This window comes from Phalaenopsis equestris, unplaced genomic scaffold, assembly GCF_001263595.1.
Source record: "Phalaenopsis equestris unplaced genomic scaffold, ASM126359v1 Scaffold000224, whole genome shotgun sequence".
NCBI classification, from domain to species: Eukaryota; Viridiplantae; Streptophyta; class Magnoliopsida; order Asparagales; family Orchidaceae; genus Phalaenopsis; species Phalaenopsis equestris.
Window position 1 is genome coordinate 1,667,573 of NW_018164666.1, and position 26,250 is coordinate 1,693,822.

General features: G+C 37.7%; 1 long non-coding RNA gene across 3 annotated transcripts; it reads right to left on the reverse strand.

Annotated features, from left to right (window-relative positions):
- Positions 1-1,588: 1,588 nt before the first annotated feature.
- On the reverse strand, positions 1,589-25,983 carry LOC110023453. Of its 3 annotated transcripts, none has more exons than XR_002293897.1 (4): positions 25,614-25,983; positions 25,400-25,494; positions 2,319-2,494; positions 1,589-2,196 (listed from the first exon to the last, which is right to left on the reverse strand). It is a non-coding gene; the product is annotated as an uncharacterized LOC110023453 (long non-coding RNA). The 3 variants fall into 3 exon arrangements; XR_002293898.1 differs by lacking the exons at positions 1,589-2,196; positions 2,319-2,494 and adding exons at positions 7,946-8,015; positions 8,127-8,213; XR_002293896.1 differs by having other exon boundaries at positions 1,589-2,494.
- Between the last annotated feature and the right edge of the window lie 267 nt (positions 25,984-26,250).

The following is a 26,250-nucleotide window of genomic DNA, read 5'->3' on the forward strand; positions in this document are numbered from 1 at the left end:
TTCGTCTTCATTTTACCATCATCCGCTTTAAGCTTTAAGTGATAAATTTTACAACTTAAATCTTAAGTCTGCTGTGATTGTATGTTGAATGTTCAATTCCTAATGACTAGCCTTAATTAAAGGTGCTCTCTATTATCATAAAAAGGCAATTAACCATAGGGGCTTACACCTATGACAAACCTTGAACCCCAGATCAAAAAGTCCTCGCTAAATGAGGGCAAAATCTCTAGGAAATGTCTTATCTACAATGCAATCTGCCTTCTAAAAATTTGACCATCCTAAACTCTCACAAAATAAAAAAAATAATCATGCAGAGAGTTCCTGGGGAGCTGTCTAAATTTTCAGAGCCCACATACTCATATAACTTGATATATAACTTTCTCCATAACACTAAAATTTTGATTTGCAAGTAGAGCTCAAAGGAGGCAAGTTTTTTTTTTTTAAAGCCAATTATAATGAAATCCAGAGCTGCAAAGCTAGCATAACATGAATTCAAGTAGGTCATAAATATCAGTCTAAGTCCAAGTAAGTGGGCGGCTAACTTTTCAATAATTGAATGCTTTTCTCCCTTCTCAGGATTATTCCTTCTAACCAAGTAACATAAATTTGATGTGATATTTGAGCAACAGAAAAAAAGAGCCTAAAATATGATGAATAACACGTCATAAATGATGGAAAAACGTCTCCCAAAGCTAGTTGGGTGTAATTAAAGAAGGTCAGGCTGAAAATTCTTCATTTGATGAACCATTTGCCTCAACTCAGGCGAAGTTCCTAATTAATCAAGTAAAATAACCAGAATATTGAAATATAAGAGAATTTGTTGTGAGATAATTTAACTGTCATAAAAATAAAAACTTAAATCACATGAAAGAATATCGCATTGTCCTTAGCACCATGTCAGCTAGTCAAGCCGTCATGGATTCATATGAAGCTGAAAGACTTAAAAATGGGTCAGTAGAATTGCTGGAACACATTGGATTATGCTCCTAGACTTTTTTTAATTATGTTGTTTGAAACAGAACTAAAGTGAAATGATAAATAAATACATCACTCCGTGTATTTGTTTTCTCTGACAAATTAAATTCAATATATATTTAATTCTAAGAATAAGAAACAGTTCAAAGACCTACGAATGGGTTTTGCAGCAATTCTGGAAGACATTGCAGGCTACCATCTGCGGCAAGTTAATGCCAGTTTGCATCAGCAAGTATATATATATATATATATATATATATATATATATATCTGTGTGTGTGTGTATTAGGGAAATTTACAAACATACCACACAATTCTTCTGTATTAAACTTACATATTTACATTTATAACATATTGGTATCATAAATCTATGCATGAAATGCTTTAGTTCACTCCTAAAAAGCAAGTAATAGTAGTATTTTGCTGTAATTTTGAGTGCCATGCATGTAAATATGTTAGTATTTGTGTTAGATATGTGTGGCGCTGTTGGCCTGCAATAGTACTAATCAGGTTTTCGCACTTAAGGAGTGGCTTAACTTCTAAGCCGTAGCTTTATAAAAAAATATGAAGCTGTAGACTTGGAGGATTGAAGATAACTGAATTGGGGTCACTCCTTCCTTCTTCTATTGCTAGTGCGGAATTAGTTAACTTGGTATCAGAGATTCTCGCCAAATGGCTGTATCCATCTTCTTCTATTTGATCCTGTGCGTCAGCGTCACTCCATGTACGATTCTGCTACTTCAAGAACCCATGAAGGTGATTCTTTTTTGCTAATGGATAAATACTCCTAATCCACGTCAGTTGAATTTTTTTATTTCAACCATAAAAAATGCCATTACCATCCAGTTAACTCCCAAACATCATCTCACATCAAGTCTTCAAAAAGTCATCCGTGCTGACAGTATTCAAGGGTACACAAAGGTTACCGAAGACGGTCCACACATGCATGGCTCAACCAACAACCAAAGGAGTAGAGCTCACCACAACAGCTCAGGCATCCCCCGCACATGCGAAGGCAGGGCAATCTCCCGCTATTAACACAGCAGCAAAGAGGGAGAGAAGAAGAAGGCATGACAGAGAGAATCTGGAGAGGAGAGAAAAGAGTAGAGTGTTGTACCCGAGGAACTGAGGGGATATCTGCCATACCCTTTTTCTACATGATATCAGAGCGCCAGTTTCAACGCACTTTCCTTAGCATCCTCACCTCTGATCGGATCCACCCTGCATCCAACGATGTCACTAAAAAGGATGAAGGACATGAGCATACATCCAATATCAAGACCATATCCAACTCCCCACCGCAATACAACAATTATCAGGGATGAAAAATGCAGGTGTTGTACCCGAGGAACTGTTTACAGCTAATGGATTCAAAGAATTCCTATTTGAGCACACCACGATTCCTTCCAAAGTCATTCATAAAACTCATATTTCCATCTCTGGAACCTGATAGATCAAAATCTCCAAGCTGTAATACTTTCAACCAATCTCCACTCCAATTCTACCATATGTCATCAACCTTCAAAGCACACAGCCATTTGGTCAACACTAGAAAGACGATTCCAATCGATGAGATATCAAGAGCAATACAACTGAAAAATGAGCTACACAATATCAATATGGGAAATCTCACAACAATATATGTCGAATTAAATGATTGTTGATAACATTGCCAATGCAGGGTTCATGATCAACATAGAGGATATCATGTTAAAAACCTTAAATGACATACCAACTCAATATCAAGGCATCAAAACCACAATACGCACACAATTAAACTCAAGCAAACTTGAAGATTTCTACTCCCTTCTCCAAACTGAAGAATCAAATCTAGCCACAGAAAACTTGAAACACCAACCCACCACAGCTCTATACGCAAATAAATCCAAAAACCAACAGCCTAAACTACAAGCATCCCACAAAAAACACAACCAACAATAACAAATACCAAAATACCACCAACAATCGAGGCTAATTATAACCTGCCAGATAAGTTTGAAAATAAGACACTCAGCAGTAGAGTGCTGACACAGAGCCGATCTATAATACAAACCCAATCCCACACCTCAAATCACAACACTTACCACCACCAACTCTTCCTCCTCTCAAGACCGGGTACTCAACACCGGAGCCATGACTCACCTCAACCGTCCTCTGGAAAACCTCCACACTTCCAATCCTTAGCAAGGCCAAGAACAATTCATGGTTGGAAATGGACAAGCCACCAACATTCCCACACTGGTTCAGGCATTCTACCAACTCCCCACAATAAGCTCAAACTATCATCACTATACTGAGTTCCACAACTCTCTCATAACCTTGTCTCAATTCAAAAACTAGCACAAAAAAAAAATTGTCTCATTTCATTTGACGCAGAAGATTCTTCTCAAAGGACCCTCTAAGCAAGGCCTTTATACCAACTCCGCATTTCATTCCTCGCCTTCTCGTGGCATTAGCGACTGTCACATCCTCACCATCAGCTGGTCTCCCAAATCTCCAGAGGCAACACACATCTCAAAATTCTCATCTCCAAGGCTGATTGCTCAGCCCGCCACCAAAACAATAGTCATAAACTCATTTTTTATCAAAAGCAATACAAAATACAATGTATTAGATTTACTACAATATGATGTATGAGGTCCTTTCCGAATACCCTCTATTAATCGATAGAGATACTATGTTTCCTTTATAGATGCTCATTCACGTTATTGCTGATTGTTTCCCATGTATCATACATCAGAAACAAGCCAACACTTCATTCACTTGCATAATTTCTTCTCAATCACTTTAATACCAACATCAAATTCCTCATAACTGATGGTGGTGGTGCATGCACATCACATCGCCTCGAAACATACCTAAAACACAATGGAATCAAACATCAAATGTCCTGCCCATACACTCCAGAGCAGAACGGCATGGCAGAACACAAAAATACGCATTTTATTGAAAAAACACGCACACTGCTTAACACTGCCAACATACCTCAACAATTCTGGATGGAAGCCATCTTCACTGCTATCTACCTCATAAATATACTTCCATATAGCCACAACCAAAAAAAAAAACAATCCCCCTACGAACTATTCCAGGAACAAAAACCTCAATACAATCATCTCAGAACATTCAACTGCATCTGTTTTCTTTGGCAACAACCCCAAAAGGAAAACAAACTTCAACCCAAAGCTCCTTTATGCATATTCCTTGGTTACAGCACAGAGCACAAAGGCTATAAGTGTTGGAACCATACACACACAAGCTCATCATATCAAGACAAGTCACTTTCATTGAAACCACATTCCCTTACCAATCGACCAATCCCATTCCAACTCAACCACACACCACAACCAGTCTCCCACCCTGTCTACTCATACCCACATCTACTTTAACCAATCCCCTCACCCACCAACACCAATCACATTGTAACCCCCCACAACAACCACACCACAACACACCACCTCCAACAAGATCTCCCCCCACTCCACCCATCCCACCCACCAACACTAATCGCATTGTAACTCCCTACAACAGCCTAAATCATATGATAACATGCCAACTTACAGGCTCACTAAAATCCAGACAAATCCCTCATGCCAACTTACAAATCCCTCAATCACACCATCTCCTCTCCAGAACCCAACTCATATTCTCAAGCAAGCAAATTTTTCCATTCGCGGCAAGCAATGTCCCTTGAATTCTCGGTTCTTCAACAACAGGGCACAACTGGAATCTCGTTCCTGCCCCCAAAGATCAAACCATTCATAGCAGCAAATAGACATACAAAACAAAGTATCACTCAGATGGCTCAATAGCCCGGTATAAGGCAAGCTCAAGGATGTGCTCAGCAATATAGCTTTGACTACCACCAAACATTCAGCCAGTGGCCAAAGTTTCAACCATCCGCATGTTGCTATCTATCGCTGCTGCGAACAAGTAAAAGATTCAACAGTTAGATGTTTTAAATGCATTTTTCCACGACAAGCTGGAAGACACTGTTTACATGGCACAACCACCAGGCTTCAAAGACTCCCAAGCTCCAGATTTTGTCTGCAAACTTCATAAAGCAATTTACGGATTGAAACATATCCCTCGCCAATGGTATTCCACATTTTGGCAATATCTCTTTAGTGAAAATTTCACACTTAGCATAGCAGATCATTCCCATCTCATTCACACAAAAGGCAATACCAAAATTATCCTTCTTATCTATATAGACGACATAGCCATTACAGTTTACTCCCCAGCTTTCATTACATCCCTACTCCCTATGTTAAGAGCCCAATTCAATATCAAGTAACTCTGTCCCATCTCGCACTTTCTAGGACTTCATGTTTGTCCGCACTTGAGAGGGTGTGGGTGATAAGACCACACACAGAAGTTATGAAGTTTCTCACTTGTGATCGAATACGACATCAATGAATAGTATATTGCTCCGAGGGACAAAAATCCTACCCTATGATAGATCCAATCCCGAAGTGATTATTTCACTGCTCTGTGGGGCTGCAAAAGTCAGTTTTTCCCTATCCTTAGTATAGGGTCTATTTTCATGATTGGGTTTGATATTCCTAAAGAAGCAAACCTCCCTAGTTAATCACATCTTAGGAAATAATAATTCCTAAGAAAACTCTAGATTAAAATAGTGGTTATTAATTTCTGCGAAATACAATGGTGGATATCAAGATTGCTATATGGAAATTCAAGTGGGATAGCTCAAATTATGAACACTTATTATCGAAAGCCAACGAAAGAAAAGTAGGGAGCACCGGATATTGGGAGACCCAGTGGTCACTCCAAATTTATATTATGGTTGAACTTTATAGTTTTTAAAGTGAAGCAATAATTATTGTTTGAGTTGAATAAACTTCAGAAAATTAGGCCCCACGTTGGATGGAACGAGCCATCAAAAAGCCTAAGAGAAGTCAATTTCATGGCAAGGCCGACGAACCAATGCTAAGGTGAGTTTTACCAATAAGGTAGAAGCTCGAACCTAACTAAAAAGGATGGAACTTACAGGTTGCATTCCTACCGAGGAAGAAAACCTAACCCGACCCTCCTGGACTTACAACCCTCATGGAATAGGCTGCCAGGTAACACCCCCTATGTTTTAAAATCAAGATTCTAGTCACATGCACGTTAAGAGTGGTAGGTTGTTGTTATTAGAATAGATGTGTTGGAACTTACGAGCCGATCCCAAAGATCGAATAGCCTGAGTAATGTATGCTCCTCACTAAAAAATTATCATTTTAAAACTTTAAATTTTATTATTTATGCAAAGATAATGTCGGGTCCGCAGAGCCAACAGAATGATACGATCAATCGAACTGCAATCGATCAAGGAAAGCTCATTTAATTATAATTTTTTTATTATAAATGAGACTCTGACTGTGAAGTGTAAGCTGTGAAAGGGTTATGCAAGTCCTTATATGATGCATGTTAAAAAATCAAGAGTCTAGTCACATGCACGTTAAGAGTGGTAGGTTGTTATTATAACAAATGTGTTGGAACTTACGAGCTGATCACGGAGATCGAATAGCCCGAGTAATGTATGCTCCTCACTCAAAAATTGTCATTTTAAAATTTTAAATTTTATTATTTATGAAAAGATAATGTCGGTTCGGCAGAGCCAATTAAAAGCGATGATATGATCAATCGAACTGCGATCGATCGGGGAAAGTTCATTTAATTATAATTTTTTTGTTATAAGTGGACTCTATGCGGCATATAAGTTATAATTTTTTTGTGAAGTGTAAACTGTGATAGGGTTATGCAAGTCCTTATATGATGCATGTTAGAAAAGTTGTTAGGGCATTTGTATGAAAGACAGATTCACTCCTTAAGGGCGGGGTGACCCTCACAGGTCAGATCCCACTTTTGTGAAATGAGTGACGGCCCGAAAAGACAAAGAAAAAACAATATGATGTTATCAGACACAGATGATTAACCTTAATAGTTAAGTTTTCTAATTGATTAATATTAAATGCATGATAATGTAACGTCTACTGGGTGTGAATATGCAAATATTTTTATTAAGTTATGAGTTGTAATGTTTAAATTTTGGTTATGAGTTGTGATTTTTGAAAATTAAGTTAAAGTTAGAGTTAAGAAGAATAATCTTTCATCCTAAGAGCTTAACTTATTCCAAGCCTAACTAGGCACTTAAACACAGAAAGAAACCTAAGAAAAGTAGTTATCTCTAACGCGCATAAAAACATGTAGAAAAACAAGGAAAACAAGTCAAATAAAAAACAATAAAAAAAAGGCGACTAAGGGCCACCACACAACAAAAGGAAAAGAAAATGGGGCAGCCGAGCATCTACCCCTCATACAACCCGACCTAAACCTACTAAAGTTTTGTTGGTGGCTTGGCTTTCTGGGTGTTTTTGATTCATATTTTAGTAATTTTTGGATCATCCTTTAGCTTTGTCGCCTTATTGGGAATCATCCTCGTTTTTTGATCTTCATCCTTGCTATGTTTTATTCGGTTGAGGTTCGTCCTTGTTCCTAATGTTCATCCTTGTGTTGAGGTTCGTCCTCGCTCTGTCTTTGAACAAGCTCCATCTCAGACACACCTAGCATCCCAACCAACCAACAAGGACGATCCTAACTCTACACTCAAGGGAAAAGAAAGCCTACATTTACTACAACACATGAAAAAAAAAGTTATCATAAAAACTAAAATAAGGAAATATTTCACACACGTCATTTGGACCTAGCACCACACTGTAGCGTCAGGTCCCCTGCAAAAAATCATGTCAGTAGGGTAAAGCTTTTTCTAGCATGTTGTTGTCTATTTAAATGTGAATCGACCTAAATGTCCATCTACAATGACAAACAAAAGGCACTATTCACACTCAGATCAAGCATGCAAGTAAACACAATATATCAACAAAATATGAACCACCCACCGAACCTCACAGAGGGATGTACTAAATACTCAAAAGAGAAAAAAAAGGTGAGAGGTTTAGGAAAGATTTCACCTACGTGAAGTTTGATGTCGTCCATTTCGTTTGCCTCAGGGTGCTTTTGCGATCACCCAATGTCTACACAATATATCAACAAAACGTGAACCACCCACCCAACCCCACAAAGGGATGTACTATAGACTCAAAAGAGAAAAAAATGATGAGAGGTTTAGGAAAGATTTCACCTACGTGAAGTTTGATGTCGTCCATTTCGTTTGCCTCAAGGTAGCTTTTGCGATCACCCAATATCTCGACCACGACCACGACCAGGTTTACCTCGTAAAGATGCACAGAGAAATTTGTATAAGTGATACAATAATTGGTGATAAAGATGTACGCACATGTATGCGGTGACATACACATATATAAATGAAAATGATGTGAGAATCATAATAACGAGTTGTTGACCTCATTTTGAGGTTTTCCTTTCTCCTCTCCGTAGAGCCCAAAAATCTAGCCATAATACTTTCCTATTGACTATCTTAAAAAACTAGTGATCAAACACCATTTAGAAACTCAAACCTCCTCTTAGATCTTCTGTGAGGCCTCACATGGGTGGTCCCAAGTCATCCCAATTTGGTTGAGTGGTTATGATCTCAAGCCATCACCACTTGGTTGAATGGCTAGGGTCATCTACCATCACCATTGGGTTGAGTGGTTATGACCAACACGTGGAGGCCCAAAGATAGTCTCATAGAATTTAAAGGCCCTAGGAGGACCCTCGACCTTAGAAGTGTTAGCTCCATAAACATCACAATGTGCATATTTATACACATAAACATCGCGATTCACGTCATCTACATCTGTAAATACTTCACCATTAATCAAAACTAAAATCAATTTTCAAAATAATCTGTCACAAACCAAAATTTAAAGAAAACAAAATTTGACACATTTTGACTCGATCGTTGACGAAGTTGTATGGACGACTCTGAATAACAAAACGGACCGCGCAAGCGAGTTCGGAACGTCGATTTTACTTAGAAAAGACACTCATTTCACTATAGTTCCGTGCACGAGCAAATAATGCGCGAATTGAAGCATTTAAATAATAATAATAATAATAATAACAATAACAATAAAGATTAAAAGAAAAAAAGGGCTTTTAAAAACCTAACTCACTCGAATCCCTAGCTGCTCCCCACCCTAAATCCGTCACTCCTCTTCGCCGGCTGCTCCTCTCTTCTCAGGCTTGAACATTGTGGTCGATATCTTCCTCGTCTCTCTCCTTCATAGGTGAGCCCTCCTACCACCAACCCTGATCTCTTTCGCTTGGTGCGACGAGCTACCTCGTCTCGCCACACCTCCCCACAGGCGATGCTCACCTCCGGCTCGCGTCCCCGACGTCCCAATGTCCTCCCTCGATTGCTCCTATCTTCCTTCTTCGCCGGAGTACACCTATTATGGAATTCCTTCTCCCTGGCTTAAAGTTAAAACAATGGGAGCTTTCCAATATTTTCCTACTATTGAAGATCAAAACACTAAAAGATTCTTGTTTGAGGTTCTTCAACGCATTATGATAAGCCAGAAAAACAAGCTGCCACAGAAGAAGGCCACTTGCGGCCAAGAAAAATTATGATGAGTATGAAGAAACCAATGAAGCCCCTACTGCTTCTTCCTATGGTTTAGGCGCCGATAGTGTAAATTCTGAAGAATTCCTTAATTACACTTTTGATGTCCAAGTAGTTTAAATCTTTTTGAATGATTGCTGTTTGGATTTTTGTGGCTGCTACTACCCCGTGATATAGGAGCGGTTTAAAATGCTATCTTTTGGAATGATTTAGCCATTGTTTTGGAAAGCTTTGAAGTGCCTCTTCGGGGATTGCTTTATTTATCATTTTTAATAAAATTTAAATACTATTTGGAGGCTTCAAGTGTTGTTTTTTTGGGCCGATCAAAATGTTGTTTGGAGAAGACTTTAAACACTTTTTGGGGCTGATTTGATTGTTATTTTGAAAGGAATTAAAAGCATTTTTAGGCTGATTCACTCGCTATTTCGCCTCTTTGCTTCCGTGATTTTGGAGGTGGGTCATCCTCTTATTTTTCTTTAGTTATGTGTTGTTTTCTTTTTCATGCTTGATGATTTAGTTTATGTGCTTATGTTTAAATATAAGTGCACATATATAGTTTTGCCTTTACATGAATTATCAAACAAGGCTATAAGTTGGATGATTTAGAGTTTAAGGGCGATGCTGACAAATACATCTGCTAATAAAACAGAGTAATATTACATCCTTTGGCACAAGGACTTGACCCAAAGACCTGGTGAGAATGCATCAAGACAATATTATTCACCGACACTAGACTAACGATGACCCTTATTTTCTTAGGCTACCGGTGGTTCTAGCCCGACAATGTAATCACTCGTGGACAATCCAATTTATAAAATAAATAAATACAATGACAAAACAAATACATTATTTACAACATCAATACTTTTGATTGCTAAATAAAAATATATTCTGGTTACATACATGACAAACCATGAACTTTAAATGATACAATTTGAATGTTCACTTTTCAGTTATCTTTACTGGGTTAAGAATTGTCCTCATTTTATTGTCTTGTTGGAAATTTCTAATTAAATATCGGACTTTATACAAGTAGATGACCAATGGTTGCTTATGTAGTCCTTCAAGAATGATAAATCTGAGCCTACCTCGAGCCTAAATTCTTGTGGTCTGTTTCAGTCTTTCATAGGTCACCCGTTCTTTTACTTGTCCCTTGTTCTTTTACTTACCATTTGATTCTTGCACTTACATATACATACATGTTCGCTGTGCTAGTTAAATTATCTGCTATACTTGTTTACTCTTACCTGTGGTACTGATACTTTTTGCAGCAGCAGCAAACACGCCAATACGCAAGTTCCTTTTAAATTTACTGCATTTTATTACACTTCTTTGCTGCGTTTTTATTATTCTTTCATTTTTGCATTTACTTACAGAACCAGCATGACCCTTAGGATAGAGAACAGTAGGACACCTGGTTATGAGGCATCTTACGATAGATCCTCAGACCCAATAATTGCATGTACATATAAAACCCTAAACCCATGATCGATACGATAAAGATCTTGGAGCAAACTTCGTGGGCAACACAACGAAGATCCAACAGACAGAGGATGACTTCTGACAATAACCAACACTCAACAACAAAGTAAGATCTACTTCAACTAAACCTTTTTGTAAAATTAAATATCAAATTCATAGGACTTCGAGGTAGTTCGTCTAACACGATGTAAATCCTCACTCTATTTTAGGCTTTTGCACAACCCTGTTGTGCAATATAAGTCCTAACACTTTTTAGGATTCTGAGGTTGTCGTTCACTATGACGTAAATTCTCTTATCTTCCAGACTATTTATATAATGAAGTATTATGCAAGTGTAAACTCTAAATAATAAATTGACAGGATTAAACATTAAATAACATCATTTCAAAAATGTAAAGCCAAATAATAGGATAGTTTGTGAAGTCGTTGAGGTCCGTCTCAGAATCTGTTACATTCCCTACCTTTCCCTCATTTGAACTCCAAAATAATTGTTCATACTTGAGTCACTCCCATTTGAAATCCCTATGTCCAATCTTGAGAACTCAACTTAGACATAATAAATACAAAACCACTGATCTTAGTCGAGGGTCTTCTTAAGTGAGTTAGACTGTCTAAGATGTAATTAACTATATGGGTTTCCCCTATAGAGATCTGAGAACTCGGGTAAATAAAACTCTATCTAATCTTTATATTAGCTAGAAGAACTTGTCAGTCGCACATAAAATGTTCGCAGACCGAAATAGAGTCATAAATTTCTTAGTTTAAATGATTAAGCATACTATCAAGTGATGTGCTTATCTTTCGAGATAGTGCACCAATTGGATTATCGTGCTCAATTATTTAAACTATCAGAAATATGAGATCTATTCGGTCTCATTTTTTTCAAAAATTAAAATATTATTTTTCAAAAATTAAAATTACATGCGTATATATTAAAATAAATTAAAATTAATTTTTCAAAAAATTCTGACCGACACGAGTTTAGCACAAATGTAGAATATGGAATTGAAAATTAGAAATTATGAATGCCCTTATAAAGAACTCCAACATATGCATTAGTTCCTTAATTGAGAGGTAAGGAATGTGAAATTAGAAGTTAATTTTGATTGAGGTCAAGAATAAATTTTATAAAATTGGATGTAAAGATCATTCAATCAACCAGAACCACGATTGCAATCAACCTATTCTCTAATTAAAGTCCACATGCAAATACTTAAAAAATGAATTTATAATATGCTTCTCATCTTTAGTATTATTATTTTTTTAGAATTCAACATAAAATCCCAAGGTACGTGAATAAACAAGACTTGGGAGAAATCTGTATACATTTAAGCATTAGATGTTGAATTTGTAGCCATATAAGATTTGGAGGGTAGGCATGTGAAGTTTGAAACTTGTGTTAAATATATGAACATATACGAATCAAATGATGTGATGTTAATACGATGGAAATCAATGTGTTGTGATACATAAGAATCATAAGTAGCCATATCAAAGAAATATGAACATAAGTATATCATGAGGGGCTCACAAACAAATTCAAAATGAAAATTATCAAATGCATGTCAGGATTTAATTAGTAGAACATTGCATTTAAAGCCTCCATCTATAAAGAGCTAAATACAAATATTGGAGATGGTATATCAAACTTCCTAACCATCAAACTTAAGCTTGTACAATTATAGAAATGGCGTGTTAGTCAATACAAAAAAAATGATGCACATATAAGCTCATGCAAAACTTGAAAATACAAAACTATAATCTCAACATGCATAGATCTTGAAAAAAACCAAGTCATGTGAAATACGAAGCAACCGACGATGAATGGTATTTTTCTACATGGATGATAATCAAGTCACAAGCATATCTATAGTGAAGACTTGCTGCAATAAAACTCGTGGATGTGTGAACATTAAATATAAAAATAAAAAGCAGTGCGTGAAGAATTATACCTTCATGAGAAGAATGTTCATGTCGAGGCGTTCCTGGAGCCGGTAGAAAGAGGAAGCTTCAAACAGATTCGACTTGAAAGTTTCAAATATAGGCTGTTGAGTGAAACTCTATTGTGCACAAGCTTTTCTCCTCTCTTTGTGAGACTGTCTGACTCGGCGTGATAGCCGAACTCAATATAACAGTACAATGAGCTTGGCTCCTGCTAAGGTGTGCTGCTCTAGTGCACAAGGAAAGAGAAAGATGGCTGGAATAATCAGAGGTAAGATCAAATGAGAAAGAGGGAGAAGTTTCCTCTTGCTGATTTCTATTGGATTTCACGCAAAGAAAAGAGAAGCTATAGCATTTGTTGAAATAGAAAGCCCCCTTGCTACAGGGATTTCAATAAAATGGAGCAGACTTCAGTTTGTTTGGCTAGATATGTAAATGGGTAGGAAAAAACAGCACCCAATTTGCTTAGGGATGCCTGGCGTAGGCTTGTAAGAAGAGGGAAGCAAGATTCTGCGGCTTCCTTTGCAAGAACAAGCAAAGAGAGGTCCTCTGCTTCATGGATCAAAAAGGGGAAGAGGGATTCAGCTTCTCGGTTTGCCAAAGAGAAGAGGAGAAGGTTCCTTCTGAATGCTGCAATGAAGCGGAGATGCTGAAAAATCCACACCTAGAGCTTCTCCTTGCTTTAGTTTATAAGATCAAGGAGAGGAGGAAGAGTGGCGACTCACGAATGGAGAAAAAAAAGCGGGCTGTCAGCTAGGTTTCGCGAATGGAACAGCAGCCCTTGTTTTCAACTGGAGGAGGAAGAGCTGCGTGCGGACTTCCAGTAATATGCCGCCACGTGGAGGCTATTATGAGGTTATTGAGGGGTTATTGTGAGAGTTAATGCAGGAGGTTATTGAAATTGAACCGCGGAGGTTATTGGGGGTTATTGAAGTGAAACCGCAGAGGTTATTGAGGGGTTATTACGGTGTTATTGGAGTTAGTGCCCCAATAACGCTTCAATAAACCCCCAATAACCTTCCCAAATAACCTTCGCGGTATCACTACAATAACCTCAGCGGTTCCACTTTAATTTTTTTTAGGTGGGCCCGACATAACATACATGACGTCATATTAGTGGAGTCCGCACGTAGAGCTGCATACGTACTTTGTATGAAAAATTTTCTCTAATTGGAATGTTTAGGCTTTAAATCCCCATCCTTATCCCTTTGATCTCAAAAGGCTGAGAACTAAAGCAGTTTAGGGCTTAGGATTTAAGCTTAGGTTAATTTGGATTTAATTTGAATCAATTAGATTATTTTGAATTAAGATTAGGTTGATTTAAGGATTTTAATTCCCATTAGTTTAGGTTGAATTAGATTTGAATTTTAGTTGAGCTTAAGTTTGATTAAATTTAATGTTCATGTTTATGTTTACTCTTACATTTAAATTAAATTGATTAGGTTAAGTTAGAATTCAAATTTATATTTTAATTAATTTTAATTCTTAAACATTTACATACATACCACTTAATCCATATGTATAGAAAAAAAGACATGTAAATATTTCTTTTAATTTCATTTTTTATTTAATTAATCTTAGTTTATGATTGACTTAATATATATATATATATATATCTTGTTTAAATTTTAATCTTAAGTTCGAGATGACATTAACTTTAAGTTGATTTTGAATTTTAAATTTTAGCTAAGAAAAATTTAGGTTTATTTAATTAGATTTATATATTTAATTTTAGTTTTAATTTAAGTTAAGCCCAAATCCATCCAAGTTAATCCAAGCCCTAAGTCAGGCCAAAATCTATCCGCCTAAGGGCACTAAGGAAGAACCTAGACCTAAAGGGGGAAAGCGGTGAGGAAAAGTGTCAATAAAAAATGAGGTCAACAATGTTTATCACACATACACCAGATACTTTCCTGAACAAACAAAATATCTCCTTGACATTATCATCCAAACAAACATGCTCCACTCAAAATCTGTCATCACTTCCCTTCCATCCAACACCAACCCCTCTACAAACTCCACCATAGCAGAAAGCCGAACAACCTTCAAAAAAATACTATGCTCACTTCAATATTTTTGACCATAACCTGCCCAGTACATCACATTCACTGTTAACCTCCTAAGTCAACAGATGCACCAACCACTCACTCACCACACCAAACTCCTCAAACAACTGTTGAGATATCTAAATGGCACACGACACCATGGATTACCAATCAACTCAGAGGAACTCACTCTCCAAGCCTACACACATGCTGAATGAGCAACAAACCCCGAGGACATATGCTCCATCATTGGTTTTTGCATCTTCCTCGGGCCAAACCTCATCTTATGGTTTGCCAAGAAACAACCAACAATGGCCAAGTCATCCACGAAAGTTGAATATGGAGCACTAGCATCAGTAACCACAGACATCCTCTGGCTCAGGCACCTATTACAAGAATTACTCTAGACATCGCTTCTGCCCACAGATCTATGTTGCGACAACGCCTCTGTCATCGCACCTGCACATAACCCTGCCTTCCCTGCTAGAACCAAGCACATCGAAGTGGATTACCACTTTATTCGAGATCACAAAAAAAGCGGCAAGGTTCTTCTTTACCATATCATCTTTTAGGAGCAAATTGCAGGCACACTCACTAAATCTCTCCCGACCTCAGGGCACTACTCTCAAGCAAACTGATGCTACAACTACTGGATCCTCAGTTCGAGATGAGATATACAAAGGTCACCGACTGTCCTCACATGCAAGGCTAAACCAATAAACAGAGGAGTGAAGCTCACCACGCAATAGCTCAAGCATCCCCTGCACATGCAAAGGCAGGACAATCTCCCACCATTTCAACTGCAATAGAAGGATCAATCCACCCTTAGAGAAACCCTATAAAGCAACGAGGGAGAGATGTTGTGTGTAGAGACACTTACATGAGAAAAAAAAATCACATTTCTCCCGCTTCCGACTCCCGGTTCTGCCTGCGATTCGCGAATCGCTTTCGCCTTCTTGCGAAGAGATGCTTTGCTTCACTTTGCCACCTATGATTCACATATAGGGAACTACTCCCGCCTCTTTATAAACTCCTCTTCGCAATATAAAAGATTTGGCCTCATCCTTCGGTGATTTTGATCGTGAGACTGGTGACGAGGAAGAAGCTACAGGCGGTTTGCTTCTTCCTGGCTTACAGCAAAAAGGTGCAAGGTTTCTTCCTTTGTGTTGTTTCGGTGACAAAACACAAGATTTATCTCTCCACTTTGGGTGTTTTCTCTTGTGGTTCTCGGGTAGAGTGAAGGAGAGGAGAGATTTCTCTTGTAATTGTCTAAACGATCGATTAGTGTAAATTCCTCAAGCAGTAAAATTCTCTGCAACTCCGTGGACGTAGGCAATTTGCCGAGCCACGTAAATCTGTGTTATACTGTGTACTGTTTTCTGAGATGAATTTTCTTGTTCTAATTTTTTTGCTTTCTTCGCCGATCGTTTTTCTATTTTTCTATATATCACAACAACTGTTATCAGAGTTTTGTTCGGATATGAGGAATAATAATGAATGTAGATGAAGTGAAGGTTTCAGGGATCGAGAAACTTGATGGCACGAATTTTGGTTACTGGAGAATGCAAATAAATGACTACCTTTATGGGAAGAAACTTCATCTTATGTTATTGGGGAAAAGACCTGAAAGAATGGATGAGACTGAATGAAATTTGTTGGATCGACAAGTTCTAGGGGTTATTCGATTGACCCTATCGAGGTCCGTTGCACACAACGTCGTTAAGAAAAATACTACTGCAGATCTCATGGTAGCCCTGTCAAATATTTATAAAAAGCCATTAGCAAATAACAAGGTATATCTGATGAAGAAGTTATTCAATTTGAAGATAACAGAAGTACGTCTGCTGTAACAACACCTGAATGATTTCAATACTATCACAAATTAATTATCGTCTGTGGAAATTGAAGGAAATTGATCTGTGGAAATTGAATTTGATGATGAGATATGTGCACTGATCTTATTGGCTTCATTGTCAAATAGTTATTCAATTAGATGAAGTGAAGGTTTCAGGGATCAAGAAACTTGATGACACGGATTTTGGTTACTGGAGAATGCAGATAAATGACTAAATTTATGGGAAGAAACTTCATCTTATGTTATTGGGGAAAAGAACTGAAAGAATGGATGAGGCTGAATGAAATTTGTTGGATCGACAAGTTCTAGGGGTTATTCGATTGACTCTATCGAGGTCCGTTGCACACAACGTCGTTAAGAAAAATACTACTGCATATCTCATGGCAGCCCTGTCAAATATTTATAAAAAGCCATCGGCAAATAACAAGATATATCTGATGAAGAAGTTATTCAATTTGAAGATAACAGAAGGTACGTCTGCTGTAAAATACCTGAATGATTTCAATATTATCACAAATTAATTATCGTCTGTGGAAATTGAATTTGATGATGAGATATGTGCACTGATCTTATTGTCTTCATTGTCAAATAGTTGGGAAGCCATGATGATAGCTGTCAGTAATTCTGCGGGTAAATCTAAATTGAAATATGAAGATATTCGTGATTTGATTTTAGCTGACAAGATGCACACGAAAGATTATGGTGAGATCTTCGGTTAGAGTTCAACATTAAATGTTGATTACAGAGGGAGATCACAGAACAAAAACTCAAACAAGGGAGATCAAAATCAAAGCACAGAAGCAGGAGCAAGTCAAGGCCTGGTAAACAAGTAACTTGCTGTAATTGTGACAAAAATGACCACATAAGGAGGAACTGCAGGAATCCTAAGAAAAAGAAGAATGACAGTACAAATGTGGTAACCGAAGAAGCACATTATGCACTATTAATGACAGTTCATAGTTTTGTTAATGACTGGATATGAATTTAAGGGCTTTTTTCCATACAACTTTCCATGGGGAATTAATGCAAAATTACATTGCAGGTGATTTTGGGAAAGTATATATGACAGATGGAGAAGCGTTGAATGTGGTAGAGAGTGGGTCCTGGGCAGGGAGGGTTCTTAAATCGCAAAATAGGAAGGGATGGTTCCTAAATCGCGGAACTGAGGGAGGCGCGACGATCGGGCGAAGCAAAGCTTCGCATCGCGAACAGGAGCGGAAGTTGGCGGGAGCAGTTTCGCGACAGAGAGGAGTCGCTACTTTTCGTGATTGGGAACGGTAGCGGGAAGGTGGACCGAGCTCCAAAACTCAACACTAAGAACCATGAATTTACATAGTCAAGCAATGGTTCACTTGAGGGTGGAATCACACAAAAAGAGTAAACCAATTCAAGACAAATTTTCAGTCAATATACAAGTTTTTAACATTATAAGAGAACCCCTGTTTACATGAATGCTAGAAGATACCGATATACACAAACCAATTTTCAAATTCAAATTCAGCACCAAACTTTTACCCAACCTAATATTTTCATACTGATCATCACCAACGTTACCATACCTACGATTATTATCACACCTGTCACCAATCTTGATAACATGAAATCCCTATATGGGTCTGTCATAAGAATTAACCAATATATATAATCTCCAAATATAACATTATTATAGAAAGTCCCAACATTATAAGAATTCAATATACAATAATATACATATTAAAAGCTTATTCTTTAAGATGATGGTGATGTGCACTGCATCAAATACATAACCAGGATAACACAATACTCAACTACAAATTAAATGTTATATTCATAGAATATTCTGACACTCAGCTGTTAAAAGCTAGCATTGTATATATCTAAATTAACAAAGCAATACCATGCCTAAAGCACTATTCGCTAGTGCAAATTCCACAGAGATAATGAACAGTATCTAGATTCAGGGGCTAGCTCTCACCTTACGTTGAATACACATCAACAACAACATCATGGAAAATTTCAAGCAACTGTAGGCAATAGGCAAACACTTTCCAAAGGCCAAGGCCAAGGCATTCTGCCAACACCTCATCATATACATCATATTCCAAAGTAAGCTTATAATCTCCTCTTTGTTCATCATCTTACTACCATTTATTTCCTTAGACAAAAATGGTAGCACATTAAGGATTCAAAAAGCATTCGAACAATTTTCTTAGGACCATGTCTTAATGGATCATACCATATTTTCGCCAATTCACAACCTGCTCAACAATCCAGAAAAGTTGCATCATTCTCTCCTTTTGTTCTCCAATCATGTGGCATAAAAGACTTAGCCATACTCATTTTGCTACACCATCTAAATATGTATTTCTTCTTCTATTCCTCTATAAAATTCCTGCTCTTTAGCTAAACTTCATCAATAAATCTTTATCTTAAAAGCCGTAACGTGTACTCAACCTTTATAGGGCCATTCTCTTGTTTTATCCTTACAATGTTATAAAGATTATGGGTCATTTATTGATGATTTTTCTAATTTTAGTTGGCTATAACCAACAAACTACAAATGCAAAACAGTAACAAAATTCACTCATTTCAAAGTGACAGTGGAACTACAACTTTCAACTCCCGCAATTTTTTTTGCTCTGATGGTGATGGTGATGGTGAATGCTCAAGCAAATTATTTCAAAATTTACTAACTTGTTAGGGTATCATACATAAATATAATAGTTCCTATACTGAAGCAGTAGCTTTTAGAAGTCGCATGACTCCGCAAGTCATGGAAATTTGCAGATTGCGGAATCAATCTTGTGATTGTGGGTTGTCGGGGGAGGTCACAGAGCTGCTTCATTTTCTTCTTTTTCAACATATTTCTTTCCTTTTTGATTTCATTCATAATTTCTTATTCCTAATTAGAGTATTTTCTTTTGGTAAACTATTTATGTATTTTGTTTTCTGTTTTGGAGAAATTAGTTTTTTTTTGGCATTTTTAGAGATTATATTCTCTGATTTTTGCCCCGAAGAGTGTTATATCATTTTCTTTTTACAAGTGGCGTGTCTATATTTTATTCAGAAATCGGTGGTGGAATCTCTTTGCAGCTCTTATCTCATCGTTTCCTCATTTGAGCCGCTGCGTTCAGCTAGGATAGCCACCGAACACACCGGATCTGCCATCCAACAATAAATTTGTTGCTTATCACCTTACAAATGTCACCGGCCGCCCTTATCTTCCTTCTTGTACCCTTCCAAAACTCTCTCCCCGCAACACCCGCTTCCTAAACATCACCTAGAAGCCTAAGCACGGTATCATCGAACCCTAAACTTCTAAGAATTTGTTATTCCTACGCCCAACCAAAAATTAACTTAACCTAAATAATTGATCAAATTAATATCCTAGCCATTCTTACCAAAAATTTTAGCCCTAAACAAAAAATTTTTAAATCCAACAGTCGGACCTCCACAAAAAAAAAAAAAATTTACCCCGACACCTACTACCGAAATATAAGTCTTCGATCAACCTTGATTTGCAATCCTATATCTGTCGAAAACCTAATCGGGAGAAAATGACATCATATCGCCAAGGATAAACCCCCAGCCAGGGATGTAAACGAGCAGAGTTTGAGTGAGGCCCGGGCTTGTTCATGCTTGGCTTGTTCAATTTTTATTTTGTTTGTGTCCTACTTGTGTTCAAAACAGATCGTGAATAGCCTATTTGTGTTCGACTGAATTCAAATTCATTTGTTCAAATTAAGCCAAGATTTGATTTGAATTAAAAATTCAAATAATAATTTTTATTTTAAAACATTTTCAAAGAAGGAAAATATAATAATCTCTACTTCATATAATCGGTGTGAAGCTAAAACTTTTAATTTTTTTCAACTTAATTTTTACATTTATAACGGATTATCGATTGATAATCTCTTTCCTCTCGACGTCCCAATATGAGGAAAATATAATAATCTCTACTTCATATAATCGGTGTGAATCTTAAACTTTTAATTTTTTTCAGCTTCATTTTTACATTTATAACGGAATGATAATCTCTTTCCTCTCAAAGTCCCGATGCGGGACTAAACTTAATTAAGACTTGGCGAGGAGGGGGGGCGCAAAATCTTATGTATTTACCGATGTAACACCAATCATCAATGCATGCGAGCCGCGGATGACGGATTATTAGAGAAATCTGAGGGGCATTTGGCATAGCCTTCAAGTGAATGGTGAGGCTCAAACAGGAAAAGTCTTACAGTGGATACCTAGGCATCTAGAGATCAGGACAGACGTATCAAGGGATGAAATGCTTTGAGGAGTTGAAAATAAGCATGGATTTGGAGATGCCCGAATAAGCCAACCTTTCAAACAGTAGTTGAATCCATGGGTAGGCAAGAGACAACCTGACGAATTGAAACATCTTAGTAACCAAAGAAAAAAAAATGCAAACACGGTTCTCATAATAACGATGAATGAAATGTAGCAACATAAATCGTGAAAATGAGATTGTGGATAGCAATACAAGTGTCATGTTGCTAGGCAAAAGGATGGAGTGTTGCACCCAAAATGTCAAGAGTCTAATAGTCGAAAGAATCACTACTTCACGCTCTAATCCGAATAGCATGGGACAAGTGGAATTTCGTTTGAATTAGCAATGATAACCTTGCAAGGCTAAATTCTCCCGGGTAATCGATAGCAAAGTAGCCCATCAGGAAAATGTGAAAAGAACACCCATCACGGAGTGAAATAAAACACCAAATAAAACACCAATCATCAAACACCAATCATCAATGCATGTGAGCTGCGAATGAGGGATTATTAGAGAAATCTGAAGGGCATTTGGCATAGCCTTCAAGTGAATGGCGAGACTCAAACAGGAAAAGTCCTACGGTTGATACCTACGCATCTAGAGATCAGGACAGACATATCAAGGGATGAAATGCTTTGAAAAGTTGAAAATAAGCATGGATTTGAAGATGCCCGAATAAGCCAACCTTTCGAACAGTAGCTGAATCCATGGGTAGGCAAGAGACAACCTGACGAATTGAAACATCTTAGTAGCCAGAGGAAAAAAAATGCAAACACGGTTCTCATAATAACGATGAGTGAAATGGAGCCACCTAAATGGTGAAAATGAGATTGTGGGAGAGCAATTCAAGTGTCATGTTGCTAGGTGAAACAATGGAGTGTTGCACTCAAAAAGGCAAGAGTCTAATAGCCGAAAGAATCGCTAGCTCGCACTCTAATCCGAGTAGCATGGGATAAGTGGAATCCAGTTTGAATTAGCAATGATCACCTTGCAAGGCTAAATACTACCGGATAATCGATAGCAAAGTAGTGCCACGAAGAAAATGTGAAAAGAATACCCATCACGGAGTGAAATAAAACATCAATCATCAATGCATGCGAGCCGCAAATGAGGGATTATTAGAGAAATCTGAGGGGCATTTGACATAGCCTTCAAGTGAATGGCGAGGCTCAAACAGGAAAAGTCTTATGATGGATACCTAGGCATCTAGAGACCAGGACAGACATATCAAGGGATGAAATGCTTTGAGAAGTTGAAAATAAGCATGGATTTGGAGATGCCCGAATAAGCTAACCTTTCGAACAGTAGCTGAATCCATGGGTGACAAGAGACAATCTGACGAATTGAAACATCTTAGTAGCCAGAGGAAAAAAACATGCAAACACGGTTCTCATAATAACGATGAGTGAAATGGAGCCACCTAAATCGTGAAAATGAGATTGTGGGAGAGCAATGCAAGTGCCATGTTGCTAGGCGAAACGATGGAGTGTTGCACCCAAAAAGGCAAGAGTCTAATAGCCGAAAGAATCACTAACTCACACTCTAATCCGAGTAGCATGGGACAAGTGGAATCCCGTTTGAATTAGCAATGATCACCTTGCAAGGCTAGATACTCCCTGGTAATCGATGGCAAGGTAGTCCCATGAGGAAAATGTGAAAAGAACACCCATCACGGAGTGAAATAAAACACCAATCATCAATGCATGCGAGCCGCAGATGAGGGATTATTAGAGAAATTTGAGGGGCATTTGGCATAGTCTTCAAGTGAATGGCGAGGCTCAAACAGGAAAAGTCTTACGGTGGATAGCAATGATCACCTTGCAGGGGTAAATACTCCCGGGTAATCGATAGCAAGGTAATCCCATGAGGAAAATGTGAAAAGAACACCATCACGGAGTGAAATAAAACACCAATCATCAATGCATGTGAGCCGCAGATGAGGGATTATTAGAGAAATTTGAGGGGCATTTGGTATAGCCTTCAAGTGAATGGCGATGCTCAAACAGGAAAAGTTTTACGGTAGATATCTAGGCATCCAGAGATTAGGACAGACGTATCAAGGGATGAACTGCTTTGAGGAGTTGAAAATAAACATGGATTTGGAGATGCCCGAATAAGCCAACATTTCGAGCAGTAGCTGAATCCATGGCTATGCAAGAGACAACCTGACGAATTGAAACATCTTAGTAGCCAAAGGAAAAAAAATGCAAACATGGTTCTCATAATAATGATGAGTAAAATGGACCAACCTAATTCGTGAAAATGAGATTGTGGGAGAGCAATACAAGCTTTATGTTGCTAGGCGAAACAATGGAGTGTTGCACCCAAAATGGCAAGAGTCCAATAGCCGAAAGAATCACTAGCTCATAGGAGTGTAAACGAACCGAGCACGAACGAACAAAGCTTGTGTTCGTGTTCGGTTCGTTTGAAATTTAGTTTATTTAAACTAAGCTCGTGTTCGAAATTGTTCGTGAAATCACTGTTCGTGTTCGTTTCTTTACGAACGAGTCGAACACGAGCTGTTCGTGAACGACGAGCCAATTTGACATCCCTAATATTAATATATATAAATAATATATATTAATTATATAAATATATAATATCTATAGTAGTATATTATTAATATAGTATATTAATATATTATTTTTATTAATTTATTATATATTATAATTTATAAAATTTAATTTTTTAAAATATCATAAATCTCTTTATGGTTGGTTCGTTTAATTAACCGAATGAAAAAAATTTGTTCATGTTCGTCTCATTTACTTATCGAATGAATCGAACACAAACTCATTTACACACCGAACACGAACAATTCGCGAACAACGAGCTTTTTTGACAGCCCTACTAGCTCACGCTCTAATCCAAGTAGCATGGGACAACTGGAATCCCGTTTGAATTAGCAATGATCACCTTCCAAGGCTAAATACTCCCGAGTAATCGATAACAAAGTAGTCTCATGAGGAAAATGTGAAAAGAACACCCATCACAGAGTGAAATAAAACACCAATCATCAATGCATGCGAGCCACAGATGAGGGTTATTAGAGAAATCTGAGGGGCATTTGGTATAGCCTTCAAGTGAATGGCGAGGCTCAAACAGGAAAAGTCTTACGGTGGATACCTAGGCATCTAGAGATCAGGACAGATGTATCAAGGGATGAAATACTTTAAGGAGTTGAAAATAAACATGGATTTGGAGATGCACGAATAAGCCAACCTTTCGAACAGTAGTTGAATCCATGGCTGGGCAAGAGACAACCAGACGAATTGAAACGTCTTAGTAGCCAGAGGAAAAAAAATGCAAGCACGGTTCTCATAATAACGATGAGTGAAATGGAGCAACCTAAATCGTGAAAATAAGATCGTGGGAGAGCAATACAAGCGTCATGTTGCTAGGTGAAATGATGGAGGGTTGCACCCAAAATGGCAAGAGTCTAATAGCCGAAAGAATCACTAGCTCACGCTCTAATCCGAGTAGCATGGGACAAGTGGAATCCCGTTTGAATTAGCAATGATCACGTTGCAAGGCTAAATACTCCCAGGTAATTGATAGCAAAGTAGTCCCATTAGGAAAGTGTGAAAAGAACAGCAGTGGGAGGAGAAATGTGGTCTTTGACCACATGCTTAGGCCAGAACTTCTCGACAGTGGCATGGTCGGAGCGAAATAAAACATGAAACCATGAGCTCCCAAGCAGTGGGAGGAGAATGTGGTCTTTGACCACATTCTTAGGCCAAAACTTCTCGGCAGTGGCATGGTTAAGGGAATCCACTATAGTCATAGCGAAAGAGAGTTCATCGGGTGATTGACATTGCTTATGAATCTAAACCTGGGTGATCTATCCATGATCAGGATGAAGCTTGGGTAAAAGTTTAAATGGAGGTTCTAACTGACTGATGTTGAAGAATCAATGGATGAGTGATGGTTAGGAGTGAAATGTCACTCGAATCTAAAGCTAGTTGGCTCTCCCTAAAATGCGTTGAGGCAAACAGTTGACTGGACACATTGGGGTAAAGTACTGCTTCGTTGCGGGCCGCGAGAGATGTACCAAATCGAGGCAAACTCTGAATACTAAATGGTTTTACGACTTCTTACCCTGAAAAAGCAAGCTCAGCATCTCAAGCAAAATTGTCATATAATCTGGTTTTCGTTGTGTGGTTAGTTACAGTGCTGAATTATTATTGTAATAATGAGAGTCTAACTGAAATAACAAGAAATGCGATGATTTGAAGCATGAGAAGGCCCGCTGATTATTTAAACTGAAAATAACAGCAGACAAGGATAGATCAACTCACAACGGCGTCAATCAATCAGCTTGGGAACCCTACGCCTGTGCACATAACCCATTGGTAAATCCCTTACCTCCACCAAAGAAGGGTTCGTTCGATTCCTACAGAAAAACAAGGGGAAATATTACACCAACATAACATTCCACCCATATAATCACAAATATATGAATCTATACAAAATGCACCCAATAATCGGAAAAGAAAATCAAATAACCCGTACCTCAGAAACTCATTCAAAAAATAGATTCTAGTTTCCACAGAATATAAAAAATGAAGTCCAAACTCATGAAATTTAGGGTTAATGCACCTCATACTCCGCATTTCCAAAACCTAAATGCAGTCACAACAAGCAAGCATTAATCTCCTGTCACCATGAATACTAATACAATGACATAACAAGAACCAAGACTTCCTTTGATTTCGGTTCCTGCACCCTAGGAAGAGCAGCGTCGACAACTGCACTCGCGGATATCCTCATTGATGGATTGTAAAGATAGAAGGAAGATAAAGTGACAACATCCATCGCTAGCTGCTTTCGACTCTCCATGTCAGGCGAAGTGGAGAGGGGAACGCGGGTTTCCAACTCGCTCCCCAAAGAATTATCTTCCGGAGCAGTATCACAGCAAAATATTATATATATAAAGTTCAATTGCATAGATACCATTGTATTTACATATCTAACACCTGAATTTTATTTCTTTACACTAGTACCACTATAATTGTTCTATATCATAAAAAATATGATTATTTTAACATTCAAAAAGTAAAATACTCATTTAATGCATAAGGCATTATGCATATAAAGATTGAAGTTTAGTTGTTAAAATGTGAGGACATAAAAATTAAGTGATATATAT